The 19,381-nt window shown below is 48.7% G+C and overlaps 1 protein-coding gene across 12 annotated transcripts in view; it reads right to left on the minus strand.

Annotated features, from left to right (window-relative positions):
• TRERF1 (transcriptional regulating factor 1) overlaps positions 1–14,876 on the minus strand; it is a 210,749-nt gene extending 195,873 nt beyond the window's left edge. For 7 of the 12 annotated variants that reach the window (XM_045057558.1, XM_045057565.1, XM_045057564.1 and 4 more), the window contains exons 1-2: positions 13,839–13,997; positions 13,335–13,416 (exon numbers count right to left, since the gene is read on the minus strand). The gene's annotated coding sequence lies outside the window, so the exon portion shown is untranslated. Of the gene's footprint in view, positions 1–13,334; positions 13,417–13,683; positions 13,742–13,838; positions 13,998–14,046; positions 14,174–14,271; positions 14,395–14,650 lie in introns of those variants that run through there. The other 5 variants (XM_045057559.1, XM_045057553.1, XM_045057556.1 and 2 more) reach the window with 4 other exon arrangements.
• Positions 14,877–19,381: the final 4,505 nt, after the last annotated feature.

Genomic DNA, 19,381 nt, shown 5'->3' on the forward strand with positions numbered 1-19,381 from the left:
ACATTTAAAAAAAATTAAAAAAAAAAAAGAACTTACTAACTGCCAGGCACAGCCCCAAATGTTTTACATGTATCGTTTCAATTCTCCTACCCAGCCCCATTATTTCCATGGAGTGAAGGGTCCTGGATCCAAACCCAGGCAGTCTGACTCCAGAACTTAAACTATTAATCACCAGACTATGCTGCCTGGAAAAAATACTGGAAGGAAATTATTAAAATGTTAACAGGAAGGAATTAAAGACAATTGTGATTTCTTCCTTACACCTGCTAATATTTTCCAAATTCTCTACACTATTTGTAGCCTTCCCATCCAAACTAAAAAGTTTTATGAACTCTCACTTGTCATTTACACAATCTCAGTGGAAAAGTCTTAGCTCCAGAGGAATTTTGAATCGTGTCTTCTCCAGGTCTTAACAGCAGGAGAACACTGTGTAAATGTGAGCCATGACTGTGAAAGGGGATGGGCCAAGAGTCTACTCAACAGACCATGAGTCCATAACTTCCACTGCACAAATACATGTCGCCACCTGGTTGACAAGGCACTGATTTATACACACATTCTGCCATTAATCTTCCCAACGACCCATCTGAGTAGATGTGACCATCTCAGAAGAGGGAGGTTTAGGAAGGTGAAGTGACTTTCCCAAGATCATGTAGAGCACTCCAGCTCTGGTCAAAGATCCATCCATCGTGTGCCCAGCCACCAACCATTCGCCCAAATCAAGAGCATGTTCAGGTTCAAGCGTGCCTGGAAGTTAATGACGGGGGATTTGCGAGACACACACATACTTGGTGCCCAAAACCCCGATATCGCACTGGGACTCAGCCACCACAGGGCTTCGTTCTTCCAGAAAACAATTATGCAGAAGAGTGAAGTATATGGCTTTATTATCTGCCGTAGCACTTTTGCATCCTTTATCTCCTTTGATTCTTAAACCTCGTCAACCAGTAAAGCAAAGGTACTGAGAATAAAGGAAATGAGGCTCTGAGCGTCATGCCGCTATCCAGGAATACCCTCCCAGGGTCGGTGTGGTGCCCCTTCCTCTGTATGATACCAGACACATCTCTGAATAAAACTCGGTCCACACTGACTGGTAAAGCTAAATGGGAGGCACTCACTTGTACAGTCACACAGATCTGGGATTCTTGGGTTTGAATCCCTGCTCTGCAATTTACTAGCCACGAGACCTTGAACAAGCCGGTTCCATCCCTTTGTGCCCCCATTTCCTCTCCTGTGTAATGAGTATAATAACGCCTTCCTCATGGAGTTGCTGTGAGGTCATAGATGTAAAATGACGACATGCATCTGCGCTTAGTAGGTAGCTGTCATATTTTTAAATGTATCCCATCCCCGAACGTGCACCATGTGACGTCACCATGGCCAGAGCACAATGCGTCACCTTCCTAAAGAAAATAATCCTCTTAGGCTTCTCTAACCCTGCCATTCTGGTTCCTTTTAACCATCTCAAAAGAGCCTACATGGATCTCAGTTACTTCCCAGAATCCTTTGCAAAACTCTCTACAAGCTTCTTAAATTTAAGCCCCCAAAAGTGTCCTCAGAGGAGAATCAGTCATGGAGCAAAGAAGACAGAAAGCTGAAACCCCAGCCTCTGTGCTCTGAGCTTCTGATTTGCTACAAGGGTTCAGACATGGGACCACATAGAGTAAAATGTACCCTGAAAAGAAATGAACAGGTGAGCACAGGGCACGATGGGGGAGAGGGGGCAACCCATCTACAAAAGTGGAGAACAAGGCTGGGGGCCTCCAAGTAGAAAGGGACGGAGGGACCCTTTTGAGAACTTACTAACTGCCAGGCACCACCCCAAATGTTTACATGTATCACCTCATTTCATCTCACCCAGACCCATTATTTCCATGGAGTGAAGGGTCCTGGATCCAAACCCAGGCAGACTGACTCCAGAACTTAAACTACTGATCACCAGACTATGCTGCCTAGAAAAAGTACTGGAAGGAAATTATTAAAATGTTAACAGGGAGGAATTAAAGGCAATTGTGATTTTCTTCCTCATACCTGCTAATATTTTCTAACAAGCTGCTAACACCTGCTAACAAGTGAAAGGGAAGGCTTTCTGTAATTTGCCTTAGAAACCGATGAGAGCATCCAAAATGGAAACAGAAATGGTAGGAAACCCTGACTTGGCAAGACAGTGATGCTACTCTTTCAAACTCACGGGTACAGCTTAAGAGTGCATATCCTTACCTTCCTGCTCCTGTACTTCCAATACTTTCCTAACTGATCTCTTGGCCTACAGGTTCAGCTTGTCCTCCATACCACTCTGAGTGACCTTTCTAATACATAAATCTGACTTGTCCCTATTCCCCACACACCTCTCCTCACTCCAAACCCTCTGTGACTCCCCTACTGCCTACCAGGTCAAGGCTAAGCTTCATATCATGGTATCCGATCCCATTTCACCCCAATCCCTTCTTACCTCTCCAGCCTCATCCCCTGCAACTGTCACTGACAACTTCATAGGTGCCAGACCCTGGCTGGGTGCTGGGGACACAATGATAAACACCACGTGGCACAAAGATGAACACGACCTAGCTCATGCCCTTAAGAAGCTGAAAGTCCCCTTGGGCAGACAGCCAGAGAAAGGGATCACTGCAATCCACATAGACAGTGGGATGGCAATCCAGCCTGGAGTGCTCGGGGAAGGCCTCTGGAGAAGTAGGAGTGAGCCAGGTAAGGGCCAAAGGAGGAACCCTTCCATGAAGAAGAAGCCTCAGAGCAAAGTTCATGAGCAGCACTACCTAAAAGAACTTTCTGCACTAACGGAAACGTTCTACACGTACGTTTCCCAATATGGTAGCCACCAGCCACATGTGGCCATTGAGCACTTGACACGTGGCTAGTGCAACCGTGGAACTGAATTTTTATTTGATTCGATTTTTCATTAACTTACACTTAAACGGCCATGCATGGCTAGTGGCTACCATATTGGATAGCACAGTTCTAGAGCATTAAACTGAAGGTAATGGAAAATAAGGGGAGATGGGTGAGGCCAGATTACATGTAGCTTCCTATACTCACCATGCTATCTGCTAGTCGCTCCCCCTCCCCCTACCTACCTGGCAATCCCCCAGCGAACCCACACAACCCCACCCTTGTACCACCTCTCTCTGAAGACCACCCATGTACCACCTCTCTCTGAAGACTTCCCTGGCTGCTCTACACAGTCTCTCCCACTTACTACTTCTGAAATGTGGTCTTTTTCTAGGCAGGCAGCACTGTGTATCAGATTTATATGTTCTCATCGCTGTCCCTACCAGATTCTGAACTCCTTCTCTTACTTGCCCTGGTTATTTCCAGCCACTGGCAGACGGGAGGCACTCGGTAATGCTTGATGACCAAGTTGTCAGCACCGACACAGTCACTGTAGCCTGGCAGGAATGGGGAAGAGGGCACTCTCCCACTTCTTCTATCAAAGATGTGAGCCACTAACCTTGATCTTTTCCTCAGCTCTGTCCAGGGGCTCGGGAAAGGTTCTCACGAACGTCTGAACATTCTACCCCTTAGCTGTCAACGGCAGGCCTTGTGGTAGCTCTCACTATTTTGTCCGGATTCCTAGAACCTATTTTATTTATTTATTTATTTATTTATTTATTTATTTATTTATTTGGAGAGAGAGTGACAGAGCACAGGTGGGGGGAGAAGGGCAGAGGAAGAGAGAGAAAGAATCTGAAGCAGGCTCCACACTCTGGCTCAGCACAGAGCCCAACAATGTGGGGCTCGATCCCACGACCCCGGGATCATGACCTGAGCCAAAATCAAGAGTTGGACGCTTAACTGAGCCACCCAGGGGCCCCTCCAAGGTTCCTAGAATCCTGATGTCTGTACAGGGAAGGTAATTAGCCAGTCTTTGGAGTTAGTCCTGGGTCTGGAGACCAGCTTGGCAATTCGGCACCTGTGTGTCCTTAAGCAAGGTGCTGAAACCGCACCCCCCCCCCAGACTCAGGTTCCTCAAGTATAAAGTGGGCACCACATCTGCCTCTTACAGCTGCTATAAGGCTGAAGTGACTAACACATCTGCACAGGGCCAGGCACACAGTAAGGTCTCTATATAATCAGCAGCAACTACTCCTGAAGCCATTTGAAACCCTCATTTGGATACCCCACAGCATATGCAAATTCCTGAGCCCCTAAATAGGCTCTTCTTGGTGCTCTCCGGGATGCAAGGGATATAATCCAATCTCTGACTCACAGTGTGTTGCCAAAATTCTCCTTGGGTTCCCAAGAGAAAATTTATTTTCATTCCCTCCAACTTTAAAAATTAAACAGTCCTTACAGCGTTTTGGGGTGGCGGGGTGACAATGGAGACCGTGCAATCCGACAAGCAGCTTTAAAAAGGTTACAAACTGTTGGGAGAAAGAAAGGAGAAGGCAGCCAAAGGGGGTGGGCAAGGGGGGGGGGGCAGGGGGGTGGAGACAATCCCCTGAGTTTCTGCTATTATTGAATACCCCAACTCTCAAAGCAGCCTGGCCGCCCCCTCCTCCACGTGAGCTAAGCTCTGTTAATGAGAAAGCGGAGCTCTGCCTACATTACCACAATAATGATTTCCCCGTTGCATTTTTACATGCCTGCCGCTTTATCATAGCAGAAGTAGACATATATTTTCAATAAATCCCTTCTCTCCTTCCTCCTCCCCAACTCCGGCTCTCCCAGTAAATGTTGTTCCCTCCGCGCCCTCCCCCAACGCAATCCCAACCCTGGAGCACAATGAGTTCCGCTAATCAAAACAGAAAGAAAAAGAAAAATGGAAAAATCACAGCTGCTGAAAAACAGCATTCGCTACAAGTCAAAGCCCTCCACATTTTTTCTGCACGCAGCATTTACTTCTTCAAGGACACATCACCCCCGCCCCATCAGAAATCTTACGTAGAGTTGCTCCAACTGGGAGGGGGGGGCGGGTAAAGAAATCTAATATTCGCTCTCTTTCCTATTTTGACTAAGGCAGCACAGACAGAAATATAGATAAGGCCTCGAATAACTGATTTAACAAAATGTCACTTATTAAAAAGGATGGGGGATGGGGCTGCACTTGAATTTGAGAGCTCAGTTAAACCACCCCAGCTAAAGGCTGCCAGGCCACGAGAGGCAAGGGGCGGGGGGGAGGAAACATTCTCTAGCCCGGTCTCCTTCAGTGGCTGCAAGGGTTGACCCTGGCGGGCAGAGAGGCCTGGATTTCTCCCTCCAATAAGAACCAATGGGGGACCTGGGGGGAGGAGGGAACCAGAAGTAAAAGAAAAACCAAAAAAACCCGGTTGATTCTTAAATACATAAGCATGTATACTGCATTAACTAGTGCCAGCCTCTGTGCCAGGTGCTGGGGGTACAAAAAATGAGTGACGACCCAGTTCTGCCCTCCCCAAGGCAGCGTAGAAGGGGTGAAAGACACCTGGTGGTAAGTATGACAATAGCAAGGGCTGAGGCAGCCCAAGTGAGTCCCCTCTCTAGCCCAGCCCACAGCCCTGGCCCGGGACCAGGCACACAGGGCCCTCAAGGAAGAGTTAAGGAATGAGCATACGCACAGTGAAATTGTTTGAATTCCATACTGGTTTCTAAAGAAGCTGAGACTCCCAAAGGAGAGAGGCCTCTAAACATCCTTACCTACTGTGGCTCCCCAGAAAACCCCCTCGGCTCACTTGTGCTCACCCAATTAAAAAAGAAAAGTGAACAAGCCCCAGTACTTGATAATCAGCCTCATTACGGGTATCCTTGAGTGGAATTTTAAGGGAGTTTGATGTCTCCCATTGTGAGAACATCAGAGGGAGCTCAAAAGACACCCCTGTTAAAACTCTTTGGGCATCAACTCCCAACTTTTTTTCTTGTCTTTTTTAAAACATCTTTCAAATAAGTTAGATTGAAGGTGGTTTCCCAAGACAAGGAGAGGCCCTCAGCGTAGCTTCTGTGATGACCAGGGGCCCTCAGGAAGCTCTCTGAGATCGCCACCTGCTCAGAGCCCAGTGTGTCCAAAGCTGGAGCCTGGAAATGGAGGCCAGGCTATCTAGAAACGAATACCGATTGTCCAGGTTCCTCCACTGAGGGGCCCCGCAGAAAGGACAGGGCTAAGGGTAGGAGGCTGATGGAGAACAGCCATGCAATTTGTTAAAGTCAAGTTTTGGCTTTAATTATGAGGCAGCCTTAAAGCTGTGTGCTCCAGAATGAGCCAGACGATTCGAGCTCTAAAAAATGTAATGCCCAAAACATGCTTAAATCATCTGAGTGTTTCCAACTAAGGTCACTGGGACTTATAAGTCCGAAATTCCCAGGTGATCTTGGTGTCCACGGTCCTCTGCATATATTCTGTACCATACTCTTATTTAATACTTCATAGCAATATCTATTTGAAGGTGCACAATATTTGGAGACCATTCAAATTCTGGCATTAAAATGGGGCTTTGGATGCTAGCTGGACATGTGATTCTGGGTTAATCACTTATTTGTATTTTTTCAATCCTGCTTCTTGAGCCTCACTTTCTTCGGCTGCAAAATGAGAGTATCCACCTCCGATGGCTGCTGTTTCTGTTGTCAGATAAACTAAGACACGCCGAAGAGGCTTTGGACCAATAAAAAGCTGGGTAAACACTAGTCATTTCAATGATGGCATCCATTTCCTCTCTCTCTGATTTTTCGTTGATTATTTCCCCCTCTCTATGAAACCAAATTGATATCAGTTCCACTGATCTCTCAAAACTGACAAGTTGTATTTGTTATACAAATACAAGAAGTCCCATTATCCACAGGTGAGCAAACCCCTCAGTAACTGCTCCATTACCCTAGTCTGTCTGCTTTTGTTACGTTTCACGTTTTTCCATAATACGAAGCAATTCAAAAATAAATAAATAAATAAATAAATAAATAAATAAATAAATAAATAAATAAGTAAGTAAGTAAGTAAGTAAGTAAATAAGTAAATAAAGCCTCACCCTCCGGGGCTCAGAGGCCAGAGGTCTGATTACGCGAAAAGCACGAAATATTTTTTAAAAACTGGAAATGACTGGGGCCACCTGGGTGGCTCAGTCAGTTAAGCGACAGATTCTTGGTTTCGGCTCAGGTCATGATCTCACGGTTCTGTGAGTTCGAGCCCCACGTCGGGCTCTCGGCTGTCAGTGCAGAGCCTGCTTGGGATCTTCTCTCTCCCTCTGTCTCTGCCCCTCCCAGTCGTCAGTTTTTTTTATCTGACAAGGAGATCTGATCGAAGATCAATTCACCTCGCTGCTGTCTTCCTACGGAGGAGGCCTCTTACAGTTTACTTAGCACTTTCCATACATTATCTGGCTGCATCCTTGCAACTCCTGAGAGGAGAGGTGGCACATGGGGTCACCCTCTTTTTACAGATGCTGAGACAGCCCCAGAGGCCGCCTTGTCCAGAGCCACAGGACGGTGCTGAACCAGAAGACCCCAACCCAGGTCTTCTGAGTCCCTCCTTGCCCACCCACCTCCCATGCAGACACCACGGTTGGGGACCACCCGGGCTGGCTGTCTGTGGCATATTTTTGTGAAAGGCAGCCTGAAGGAGAGGCCTCTTTTTTTTTTTTTTTTTTTTTTTCTTTCTTGGAGCTTCTTGCTCAAAACATATGAGACAGTGCCCACCAACTTTTGAACAGGGCTGAAAATCACAGATGTCTTTTTCCAATGATAGTTTTCAAATAAATCTTACGTGAGGCCCAAATTACTTTCACTGAAGACTCTTCCCCAAGCGAAAGAATCCGCGCTTGCCTCTGTACTGCTCAGTAATGCAGTCAAATGTTGAGAAATATGCAGTACAATTTTCTGATGCAGTCTTAACCCTTCAAAGTCTCTGGCTGGTGTCAAGTCCTGAGTCCAGACCCCTTCCCAAGGAGGGCGCAGCCTCAGCCCAGAGCACCCCATGACGGAGTACAGCTCCCTCACCTCCTGCTCACCTGCACCTGTCTTATCCCTCTGGTCAGGATGGAAGGCCCTCCCCCCACCCTCCTCCCCCCAGGGAAAGGCCAAATCTTCCTGAATCCTTCTCAAGGGCTCTCGTCAGCTGTCCTGACCTCACCCATTGCTCTCATCAATCACCCCCCTCTCCAGGATCTCTCCCATTAGCTCAAAATTTGTAACACCGGCACCCGAAAAACCGCCTCCCGTTATGCACACGTCCTTCCAGCCCCCACTCCATTTCTCTGCCCCCCTTTCACCATCAACCTTTGCCAAAAAATTGTCTACACGTGCTGACCAGTTCCTTACCTCCTAGTGCCCTGCCCACCCCCTCCAACCTTGCTCCCCACCCCCCATCCCCTGCATTCCACTGAGGCTGTTCTTTGAAAAGTCCCCGGTGGCTTCCATTTTGCCAAATCCAGGGGTGACTTTTCTGGCCTTATTAACCTCATGAAACATTCAACCACCACCCCTTCCCCAACAAACACACACACACACACACAGCCTTTCCTTCTCTCTCTCTCTAGGTTTCTTAGGACATCTCACCCAGTCCCCTGAAATTAAATACCACCCCCTGGCTGATGGCTTCCACATTTTTATCTCTCGCCTGGCCACTCCTTTGGTGCTGGACACCACTGTCAGACTGCCGGCCTGTCATCTCCACCTTGAGTTTAACAGGCATTTCAAACTTAGCAGGGCCCAAACGGAAATAGCTTGATTCCATTCCCCTCCCGTTCCCAATCTTCCCCATCTGGGCAAACAGCACCACCCATCTACCCAACCGCTCAAGCCAGAACCCCCCAGGGCCATCCTGGATTCCTCCTCCCCAGCCACCATCAAACCCACCAGCAACCCTGCCCATCCTGCCCATTCTACCTACAAAGTGTATCTCCACCCACCTGCTCCCTCCACTCCCTGTCACCTCCTCCTCCTCCTCACCTGGCCAGCTCTCCGACCCCACACCTGCCCCCTCCACCGCCGCAAGCCCCTTTATCAAGACTTGAGGGTGTCACTTCCCACTGGAAACTTTCAGTGGTTTCCCACTACACTTCAAATGAAACCCAACCTTCTCAAGGCCTCCAGAGTCCCGCACATTCGCCTCACGCTGCCTTCTCTCCATCCCCCTTGTCTGCCTGTGCCTCTTTTTAATTCCCCTCCCCCCTCCAAAACCAAAATCCTTCCACATAGGCTCCCCACCGCCTGGTGCTCTCTGACAAACCTAAGAGTGCCTGTTCTAGGCTACTTTAGCTGAGTAAGTCCAGGTCACTGTTCCCTGGGATTTCATCAAAGCACTTATCACATTTTGCAATATATATTTCTGTACACGTCTGCCACCCCCTCTGGGCTGTAAGCTAGGGGTGGGGGTGGGGGAAGGGAAGAGGGAGTTGATGACGTCTGTTTTAATTATCAACCTATTCCCAGAACCTTAAGCCAGTGCCTAGCACATAGGACGCGCTCAGTAAGTAGCTGCTGAATGTACTAAACTAGATCCGGTTACGGCGTGAAAATAAATAATTGTTATCTTCTAGAAGCCCAGAGTTATCACTGCCATTTAGGCCCACAGGTTCTTTTTCCCCTTCCTCTCCATCAAAAAAAAAAAATTTTTTTTTAGTGTCACTGCACCAAGAGCCCAATAGCTGCCCATACCCACCCATCCCCAGCTTGTTGTCTGCGAGGAGGAAAAAACAAAAAGCATCCTTTTCCTCAGCAAACCCAGATTAACCAGACGACCTTACAAGCAGATACCATAAGTACTTAGAAATTCTTTAAAAAAAAAAATATCACAAGGTCTTTTTGTTATGCATTTTCTTTAACCCAGATGAAAAGATTTATTAAGAGAGCCACGGGGATCACACTTCTGTTACCAGGACCGTACTATTCCTTAAAATGCCACAGCCATCTTCATTGACAAGCTTATGCCAATAACCACTCTTGTCAGCTACTCTTGTCGCCCTCTCCCCACAAAAAAAATCAACTATGTTTTACTTTCCCCTTTATTTCTCTGGTTCCCCTCCAACATGCAAATTCAGAAATATTATTAATCCACAAGATCCCAGCTGATTCTAATCCTCCCTTCTCCCTAAATCACACAGTTTTATGAGGTCATAAATAAAATGAGCTGAATTCAACGGCTTTTAGAGAACCAGCATCCATTTGTACTGCCTGGGGTCTGAGCCACGTGTCTGGATCCTCACTTTTCATGTCAATGTTCAAAGTCAATAAAAACATCAAGAGCTTTCCCCCCCCGCAAAAAATGCCCATGGTGAAATACAGAATATCCTAGAAATGACAGTATTACAATATCATCATCATGAACTCTATCACAAACATATGACCAAATCCCAATTACCCACATGTGAATTCTCCACAGAAAGTGGATAAAGCCACACTCAGCTTCCTGGTGTCCCACTCTTCCCCAAGCCTACCTCCTCCTGTGGCCTGGGAATAACAGTTCAATTAACCTTGGACTTGACCAAGCATAATTAGACAGGTAAACCAGCTGGCTGGAGGGGAAACTTCCAAGATTAACTGAAATTATTTTGGGTGCCTGGGATTATGTGCCCCACGCTCTATTAGCACATATAATTGGGAAACAACCGTGCACTTTTTTTTTTTCTGAAGACAGTGGCAGACTTTCGTGAAAGTATTTCCTTGTGTTTGGTGGTCAAAATTACCAGGCTACTCAAGAGTCCTTTTTGGAATGCCAAGGTACAAATCCACTCTCTCCATAAGAAGACAAAAACAGAAGTTAATCAACTCGTCCTAGTCCGTGAAGCAATTTGGCCGTTGGCCCAGGAAGAGCCTGTCGAGACCTCTTGAGACCTCTCTCCACAAGATCCAAGTCACAGAAATTTCAGAGATGGAAGAAACTCATGGACAGAATCTGCATTTTTAAGACAAAAAGTCCAAAACCCAGAAATGGCTAGAAACTGATACCTTCCCCACTTTTCTTTATAGTGACATCCCCCCCCCCACCTGAAAAGTTCTTCGTCACTTTACAAATATTGTAAACTGGGCCAACTACCGAATGCACGACAATTTTAACACTTTCTGATTAATCAACTCGAAGGAGAACCCTTATACTTCCCAAAAAAAATCAATGCTTTTGGTCATTCTGACCAACTATCAAAGGAGGAGAAAAAGAATCTTCTAAATAAGCTTTGTTTCTGTGGCCACACATTTTATTATATAAGCAGCAGCCCCCTCTTTTACAATGAAAGCTCTTACCTCAATAAAAACCACAGGCCCAAGTGAGTTAAAGGAGGCAAAACTGAGTACTTTCCACACAGTTCATAGAACAACTGTTTTCACAGCAAGCTCACATAAATGCTATGTGATATTAACACATGCCTGCTATGTGGAAGCCTGCTTACCAAGCTGTGAAAAGACCCATGTTCACTATGGAACCTGCAAAATTAATATTCTCAATGCCCATAAAGCAGAAGGGAAATGTTGGGTGGTTTTTTTTTTTTTTTTTTTTTTTTTTTGAGATGTCAAGCTGGCTTCTAAACAATCCTTTGGCGAAAATGGACATGCCTAAAAGGGCGGGGCCCAAAGAGGCGTGTCACTCCCAGTATCAATTCCTATAAATCAAATCGTGACAATCACCACAATATTTTAAAAAGAATGAATTATGATTCATGGGCCTTCAAACCTTTATTACCAGGAGAACATTCTCAGCAAAAGAGGGGAAAAAAAGCTACTGAGACTTGATTAATGGCCAAAGCAAGACAATAAAATAAATCTCATAAACGTAGGGGGGGAAAAAAAATCTGAATGAGTGCTCTAGGCTTCAAGGGTAGGCATGCAAATAATTCTACTACCCTGGGATAAATACACATAAAGATTTTGTTTACCCTTCCAGCATATACACCATTCCGGCTAAGATTTTCAGCAGAGAAAACTAACAGCAAATTTGTTCAACTAATGCCCAGTTAGGAATATTTGGTAAGTGGCAATAATATCTAATTCCCAACGAACTCAGCTCTCAAGCTGCCAAAAATCAAATTCTCAATCTGGAAATCGGATGACGAGAAGGAAAGAAGAAAAGCACTGTCCAGGACATCAGTAACACGGAGAGGAATTTTTTTTTTTTAAACTCACTTTTTCCCCTGCTACAATTGAGCCTGTCTACAGAACCGCACAAAGCTTCACCAACTTTAGTCAACCACACACACCTAGCATTTACTCCCTGACCCTACTAAACATGCCTGGGTTTGAATCCCTGGTGCTAAAATTATCCTGGCGAAGTGAAAATTCCCAGCATAAACAAGGTACCTGACAGCCAAAACCCTCAACCTCTCTGCAGAAACCAGCAGGCTGAAAATCAGGAAAAGAGAAGCAAGGAGAAGCCAAGACTGATGGTTAACTGGTTAAGCGCAGAGTAGTGCCTGTTAGTCTTACAGTGGGCATCAAAAAACCACATTTTCCATCATCAGATTGCTTTCTTGAAACGGTAAATGATGCAGAAGGTCGGTACCAACTGAGACAACTTAAAACTCCTTTCTCAAAGCTCTCCTCCATGGCCTGCTAAAAAGTGAACCCAGCCGGCTTTTGGGAGGCATTTTTGAAAAAACTCTTCGGCCATCCCTGGATCCATCATTCCTAAGCATCACCTCCATCCATGTACTTCACAAGACAGCCCAGGCCAGGCTGTTAGCAAACCCGCTTCAACACTTTACTTGCCAAAGCCGTGTCTACTCTGGGGAAGAGTTTCCACAAGCTGGCTCTAACAGACGAGTCCAAGGCACACGGAGGAACCAGAAGTCATTTTCTTTAACCTAAGGATGGCAGGCGCACATGCTCCATCCAGCCCAATGCTGGACGCTGCCCGCCAGGTGCTCTTGGCCTCCGCCAGTGAATACGTGGTTTTGTGTTGTTCTTAAACATCTATTTCTTCAGCCCACCAGGAGTAACTTCCCAGTCTCCCAAACTGAAGTTAGGGAGTGAAGGGGCAAGTCTACCCCTTTACACATTTCTTTCGTCCTGGTGGCCACTGTAAGTTGGGGGAGTACCCAGCCCCCAAAGAGCCTACAAGCGCATATACATACATATATGCATCATGTCAAAAACCCCCAAAGGCACATCCCTAGGGTCCTGCGGTTTCTTGGCTGGAAGAATGAAGGCTTTATAACATCACAACCTCCAACTGCGAGCCCCACCACCACCACCCTTTAAGCGGGGGCTGCCAATTATAACGCCCACCTCAGCCCTCCCCCTTGGCTGGGATGCTGGACAGCCCGCAGAGGGAAGAGCGAAGAAGGGAAGCAGAAAGAAGGCCCTGCTAACATACTGAAAGTAAAGAAGTGGGGGGGGGGGAGACTTTTCCCTCCCCTCCCCCGTCTTCTCACGGAGCATCCCCCAACTAATTTTTTTAAATGAAACTTAATAAGCTTCTTGCCTACCTTGGCTGTTTCTGCAACAAGTGCATGGGCAATCCGACAAGACCAGACTCCGCTTGGGGGATGAGATGGGGGGCGAGCAGAGCTGATGGAGTAATTTCAATATTAATTTATGTCAGAGCCGCCTTCTCGAAGCGCTACTCACTTACAGTACTGCCCTCAGCCTGTAAACAAATATCGCTCCGCCAGGAAACATACTCCCCAGATGCAAGCCCCTTCCCCAGCAGGGAACAGGGCCCTGCGCCGCCCCCACCCCACCCCCAACAGCATGCTCCCTCACCCCCGGGAGGAAGCTCCGGGTTTCCAAAGCACCAACCCACCACCTCCGCCACCACCCCAGCAAGAAACTTACTCGGTCCGTCTACGCCTCCACCCTCCCTTCAGGAAATCTACTCTCCATATGCATTCAGCCTCCCCGCAGGAAATCTGCTCCCCCCTCCCCCCTTCTATATACATGCACCCCTCCCTCTCCTCCTCCCCACGCGCCCTCCCCAACCAGAAACTTACTAGCGTGCAAGCGTGCAGGCTCTCCTGATCCTGGAAACTTACTCCCAGATATAGCGCCCGCCAGCCCCCTTTCCCGGCCCTGCTCCCCTTCCAGCCCTCCGCGGCAAGCAACTCCAAACTCTCCGCATCCAGCCACTCTCCCTCCCCGGTGGAAATTTGCAGCGCGGGGCCGCGCGCGTGCATCCACCCTCCCCTTCAGGAAACTTACTCCCCATCTGCATGCACCGCCTCTCAGCCATCGCTTAGAGGGAAGGGGGTGTGCTAGGGAGACAGAAATACATATGTATCTCTCGCCCCTCCCCCGGCCGCAGCCCACTCGGGGCCGAGCCGCGGTAACCTGGCCTTACCTTTTGCATTGCTCCCCACCCTCGCCCCCTCCCTTAACCTTCCTTATCCGCTCCCCGGCGCCCCCCTTTTTTCACCCATTACCCACCCCTAGCAACCGTTCCCAAGCTCCTCTCGGCCTTTTTTTTTTTTTTTAATCCAGGATGCAAATTCCTCCCCTGTCAGCAAATCGACTGTCAAATTATTTTCTTGCAAAAGGAGAAAGGCGGGGTGGGGGGGGGGAGCAGAAGCAAAAAGGGGGAGGGCGGGGGAAGGGAAAGAGGGACAGAGGAGGGGAGAGATATCCCTCCGCAGAGCTGGGTCTGGCCGCGGGCGGGGAAGCAGGAAGTAAGGTGTCCAGCGCCGCGGCCGGCGGGTCCTCCGCCGCGGCCCCCACCCGCACCCCCTGTCCCTCCGGGCGCCGCGCTTCGGCGGGCGCGGGCAGCCTGGCGCATTGTTCGCAACCTCCCCGGCGATGCGCAGCCGACCTTATTTGTGTGCTCTGCATTTGCGTGAGGTTGCACCTTTTGTAGGCTGGCGAGACTCTGGGCGAGGATGGGGCGGGGGACGCGGACCGAGTTGCGGCCCCGCGCGGGACCTGTCAGCCCCGGGGTGTGGCGGACTCTCCGGCGTGACCGGAAAATCGAGGCCCGGGAGAAGGCGGCGTGGCCGGGAAGCTGCCGCCTTAGACCCGGACCAGTGCAGGATTGCTTCCTGCGTAGCCGTCCCGGTTATTGTAACGCGCTTTGCAATTTAACGACGGGGGTTGGGGGGGGGGGGGAAGGTTCACTTAATTTTTTAAGGGGTTGCAAAGATGCTAAGGTTTAGGTGGAGTGCGGGGAGAGGGCCCGTGCCGACCCCCACTACACCCAGGCTCGGCGGGGCTGGGAGAGGGGCTGGGGCTCCCGGGAAGGGGCTGGAGGTTCGCGAAGCGCGCGGCTCCATCCCTCCGCCCCGATGGGGGCGGGGAGGGGGTGCTGCAGACGGCGCTGGAAACGCAGCTCTCTGGGGAGGGGTCTCCATCTCCGCGGCGCTGCAGGCCGGGGAGGGAGGTTGCCTAGGAGAGGAGCCGGGGCCGAGAGGGGAGGGGAGGGGGCGCGGGTGCCGCGGCGGCGCGCGCTCGCCCCTCCTCGCGCGCCATGACTGTGGAACGTGGTGCCGGGGAGGAGGGACGGCCGCCGGGGGCCGCCCGGGGCTGCTCGGCATTGGTGCGGAAACCCGAGCCGGGAGTCGCTCCTCGCGCTGTCTCCTCCTCCTCCTCTGCGGGGGAAACCGCTGCACCCAAACCGAGAGCAGCTGCGAGCAGGGGGCAGGGCGCGGGCTGAAAGGCGAGCCTAGGGTTCAAACCTCGGCGGCGCCAGGGGGGGCGAGAGCGGGACGGCCCCCGGGTCCCGCAAAGGCTCGGCCGCCCGTCGGTCCGGCGCGGGACCCCAGCGTTTCCAGGCTTCTCTCCCGGTCCGAGGGAACGTGAACCAAAGGTGGCCGCCTAAACAGACCACCTCGAGTCGGGTCTGAGACATCTGTCTCTTGAAGGGCCCACAAACACAAGAGAGTAGTTTTTGCTCAAGGGAAAGTTAAACCATGCTTTTTTTCAGTGTGGGGAAATTGTTGCGTCCCTTCCCCTTAAAATCTCGCGCAGCATAAGTAAGGTGCTCCCGCTACCCGGACCTTCACCACTGTCCCCCACCCCCCCCCACCCCCACTCGGGCGCTGGGTGGGGACAGGGCGGGGGAAGGCTATATGGGAGCTTAAAGCATGAGGTCATGGGCGGAGGAGGCTGCTGCCAAAAGCGGCCGAGGTTTGTGTGTATTTTCAGGGGTAACGGTTCTTTAGCAATGGTAAGCTCTCCCGCCTAACTCTACCAGTTCTGAGGCTCCTGGACCAGAGAACCCCCGCAAGAAGAGGGGGCTCTGGGCTATTTCACTCGATAAGCTTTGGGCCGATGCCCAGCCCTCCTTTATGGGGTCCTTCCATAGAAGCAAAGAAAGCTGACGGACAGCGCAGTGTCTCGGGGACGGAGAAAGGCTTCAGATGCTCGGTCGCTGCTCCCCACCCACGCACCCCCCCACCCCCGCCCTTACTTCGGTCCTCGGTCCCTTACAACCAACCCGACTGCTTTCTGTGATAGCCTGCTTCTCCCCTCCCACCCATTCTCTAGCGGCCAGAGGAGTCTCTAAAACTCCTATCTACACTCCTTCAAAACCTTCCCAATTGCTCTTAGAATAAAGGCAAGCTCTGAAGCCCCTGCGTGATTTCGCCTCTACGGACCTCTCCACTCTCCCAGCCCCTCCTCTGTACTGTAAGCCGGGTGGTGCTTCTTTGTTCTGCCTGGGGCGGGGGAGGGGGGGCGATTTCTAACCCTTACCCCTCCATCGCTTATTACTAACTCCTGCTAGACCTTTAGGACTCCACTGCACTGTCACTACCTCCAAGAAGCCTTGTTGAGCACACAGTCTCATCTCTAACACCCTCAAGGGAGAAAGACGCTCCCTAGGACACCCCTCCCTCTCTCTCCAGCCCAGCTGCAGCCGGAGCTGGCCCCAGTGACAGCCCTTTTCCTAGTGGAGGAAGAATAGCTAAGCTTGAACGCCATCACTGCCTGGGGGCCTGACATCTTGGACGGAGTTAGCTGGGACAGGACCTCCAAACATTACCTGTTAACCTTAAGAGACCTGGAAAAAGCAGCGCACCTCGACACCCCAACCCCAGCACACACCCATACATGTAATGCAAGGAGAGGTCTTTCCAACTAAAACTCCCCTGTCCTTCCCACCTCCGCCCCCGCCCCCACAGACAAACCTGAAGCTAAGAGAGAGTAAGTAAATTAATTGCCCAGGGTCAGAAATTCACACTCTGGCCTTTCCTGCTCCTAAACCAGGAGATGCAGAAAAGGAAGGGTTTGGAATTTGGGACCCAAAGAATTGCTGCTACACAACCAGCCATGCTTGAGTCACCTTCAAACACCCCTGCATGCTTTGGCCACTACCAACAGAGAGGTAGTATTGCCTCATGGTTAGTCCAGCAGGCTCTGACCTTGAACAAGTTACTTAACTTCATTTGATTCCGTTTCTTTGCCTGTAGCATTGGGATAATGGTGTCTACAGTGTAGTGCTGTGAGTTTTAAATGAGTTAATATATGTAAAGGCCTTAGAACAATGGCTAGACAAGTTCTTGATTATGGGTGGGATTATGTGCCTCTTCCCAAGGAGTCTAGAAAATCAGGTTCCCAGAATCTTCACTTATTTAACCATCAAAAATAATCTATGGCTCAAGGAACTCGAAAACACTGCTAGATGTACGGATGACACATGCAAAGACGTTATTTAGCCAATAGGCTCAACCCACAACAATGCATATGCTTGAAGACAATCCACAGGGTGGATAACCCCAAATCTGTAAACTGTGGTCCTGGACTCTTAGAGTGAGTATCTGAGGGAGGATAACTAAAATTAAAATATCACCTTGGATCTTTGAAATCAGAGTCAGGCTGAAATAGTCCTAATCCTGGTGCAAAGCCCGCCTTGTATGACCTAAGGCCTCCTAGGGCCGCAAAAAAAATGTGAGCGCATTCTTATTCTCATCAGATCCTAGTCTTACCATTCTCCGTGTTTACCCCTATAATAAGAGATTGTTTTTTAATGCATTCACATGGTTCCAAATTCAAATAAACATTGAGAAGTCTCCCTCCCACCCTGTCTGACACCCACTGTTTTTCCCTCTGTGGAGGTAGCCAGGGTTAGCCTTCAGAAGACATGTTTAACTGTTTTCCAGCTGAGGCCTTCAGAGAACTCTTTGGATGCCTATTTAAGTCTTTCTGTCCAGGGCTCCCTTCTCCAATCCAGGCACAATGGCTACCCCACTCCCATCCTACGCCAACCCCCCACTTCAACTTCAATCCTAAACAATTTGTGTTAATAGTGATGAACTACGTTTCCTGAGCTACCAACAAAAAACAAACACTCTGTGGTTCTTTCTCCTTCTGTACACTAATAATAATCACTGAGGTTTACTGAGGGCTTTCTGTGTGCCAAGTGCTGTGCTAAGTACTAGACATGCACAAGCCTATTTAATCAGCCCCAAACCGTCATTATCCTTACTTTACAAATGCAGACAGAAATGGAGGTTCAGATTACATAACCTGCTCCAATTCAAAGCCAGGCCAGCCTAGCCCAAACCCTCTCTCCTAACCACTAGGTCTCTTGCCTCTCTGCAGCACAGGAAAAGTTCTGGTAGCCTCAAAGGGAAGGAGTGGAATGGACTCTTTTTTGGACTTTGTCAGCCCTTAATTCAAATTTTGGGTCTGGCTCTATCAGCAATGAGACCTCGAGGAGGTTTCTTTTTTTTTTTTTTTTTTTTTTTTTGACGTTTATTTATTTTTGAGACAGAGAGAGACAGAGCATGAACGGGGGAGGGTCAGAGAGAGAGGGAGACACAGAATCTGAAACAGGCTCCAGGCTCTGAGTGGTCAGCACAGAACCTGACGCGGGGCTCGAACTCACGGACTGTGAGATCATGACCTGAGCCGAAGTCAGACGCTCAACCGACTGAGCCACCCAGGCGCCCCTCGAGGAGGTTTCTTAACCTCTCTGAGCCCCAGTTCACCCATCTGTGAACCAGAAACAAACGTGTTTCATCAGTTTAATGTGAAGATCAAATGCGTGTAGATAATGGCTTTTAAAATGCCTAGTAAACCAAATGCAGTGTTTAGATCTTGTGTGGCTCTGATGTGAATAAACCAGTAGTTAAAAAGACATTGTTGAGATGGGGAATTAAAATGTGGACTTGATATAAATGTTAAGAGATTATCAAGGTGATATGATATATGTAGGTATTATAGATACGTGAAATAGATATTATAGATGTGATAATGGCAATGTGGTTATGTTTCTCCTTTAGTTCTTATCTATTAGAGATGCATAATGAAGGATTTGGGGTGAGTGTAAGTTGAGGACTTATTTTCAAATACCCCCTCACCCCAAAAAGAGGGGATAAATAAAACAAAATTAGTGAAATATGGATAATTGTTGAAGCTCTTTATTATACTGTTTCCCCTACTTCTGTTGAATGCTTGAAATACTTCAAATCGATTTGAAATAAATTTAAAAGTGAAATCATTGTCTTCTAAAACATTAAAAATTTAAGATTATCAGACATAGTCAATTACTATGAATTGTTAATAATTATAAAATTTTCTAAGCTATGGAAATACAGTACTGGCT

This window comes from Felis catus, chromosome B2 (assembly GCF_018350175.1).
Source record: "Felis catus isolate Fca126 chromosome B2, F.catus_Fca126_mat1.0, whole genome shotgun sequence".
In the NCBI taxonomy this organism is placed as follows: domain Eukaryota; kingdom Metazoa; phylum Chordata; class Mammalia; order Carnivora; family Felidae; genus Felis; species Felis catus.